The sequence below is a fragment of the Hylobates moloch genome, unplaced genomic scaffold (assembly GCF_009828535.3).
Source record: "Hylobates moloch isolate HMO894 unplaced genomic scaffold, HMol_V3 SCAFFOLD_9, whole genome shotgun sequence".
NCBI lineage: Eukaryota > Metazoa > Chordata > Mammalia > Primates > Hylobatidae > Hylobates > Hylobates moloch.
The window spans coordinates 44,924,508-44,926,087 of NW_026652284.1; the positions used below are offsets into that span (position 1 = coordinate 44,924,508).

The window sequence follows — 1,580 nt, forward strand, 5'->3', positions numbered from 1 at the left end:
CTGTAGCCTTGAGAAAACGCTGGAATTTTTTCCTTGGAACTGGACTGTGATGAAAGGTGCCTGCCATGAATATAAGCTACTGTCCTTTCTTTTCTTTTTTTGAGATGGAGTTTCACTCTTGTTGCCCAGGCTGGAGTACAATGGCACAATCTTGGCTCACCGCAACCTCTGCTTCCCAGGTTCAACCAGGTTCAAGTGATTCTCCTGCCTCAGCCTCCCGAGTAGTTGGGATCACAGGCATGCGCCACCATGCCCAGCTAATTTTTGTATTTTTCGTAGATGGGGTTTCTCCACGTTGGTCAGGCTGGTCTCGAACTCCCGACCTCAAGTGATCCACCAGCCTCAGCCTACCAAAGTTCTGGGATTACAGGCATGAGCCATCCTGTCCGGCCAGGTACTGTCTTTTTTTTTGACTCTTCCTTTCCAGTTTTTGAAGATAACGCAGGAAATAATCTTCTCTGAAGATACTTGATAAAAATTCCCCAAAAAAAACAAAAACACATGCTTCCACTTCATTAATAAAAATGTACTGCAGTTTGGCACCCAGGTCTAGTTCAGCTGGCAGATGAGCTGATTGATGCGTTCACCCTGATAGCCAGGTGTGCCCATCTCCTTGAGGAAGCCCACTCTATTTTTGGTAGCACGATGGGCCACTGAGAGGTGGAAAGGGTGCAAGAACCATGAGATCTCCTGGAAATGCTTCCCTGGGAAGGCAATTTCATGGATGAGGTCTTCCAAGTAAATGATGCCAAACTTCCCCAGGTGCTCCTCAATCACTGTCCTGTCTGTCAGAAGATGATCTTATTCTTGACCTTGGCTTGTCCACGTTTCAAAATGAGTTCCCAGAGAGACTTCAGATTTGGAAATCCCTAGTTCACATAAGGTTCCACTATACGCAGCATTTTTAGGTTCCGGGGAGTGACTTTTACAAAGACACCACTAAACATTTTCTTTAGGTGAAGTCTTGAAGTGGTTCTCTGCACCTGTAAAATCACGCCATCAATCCTTTTGATGCGTACAACAAAGGCCAAGGAATGTTCATCTGGCAATTCTAAAGCATGAGGTTTCACTTCTGGTCATCTGAGACGTACTTTGTCACGCTTCTGCTGCCAGGAATCATGTAGGAATGATTCCAGTCACTTAAACCTGAGCCCTTTTCCTTTCTTCTACTCCTTCTTTGCCAAAAGTGCCTCCTTTGCCTGGGTGGCTTTGAGGGCTTGATAAGCTTTCCTCTTTTTCAGGAGACTTTCTAGAACAAAAGGGATTTTTTCTTTGCTCTTGCTCTGCCATCTTTCTAGTGTTGCACAAAGTTAGATTTTCTAAAATGAACCAATCCTTCATTTCTTACTATTGTCAGCACAGCCCATTTTGTATTAACTAAAAATTTTGAGCTTAGTCAATATATACCAAATGAAGGAGGATTATGATAGTTATTGGGTAATTTACAGTCCCAAATCCCAATGTTTAGCATGGAATTATTTAATTACCTGCTTTATTATATGTGTATATTCATCTAGCATTGGTAAATGCAATAAATTAATTCTACCTTTATAATTCTATTCCAGTTAACCACACAGGCA

The 1,580-nt window shown here is 42.6% G+C and overlaps 1 pseudogene; it reads right to left on the reverse strand.

Annotated features, from left to right (window-relative positions):
• Window positions 1-549: 549 nt before the first annotated feature.
• On the reverse strand, window positions 550-1,308 carry LOC116813289 (ribosomal protein uL30-like; annotated as a pseudogene).
• Between the last annotated feature and the right edge of the window lie 272 nt (window positions 1,309-1,580).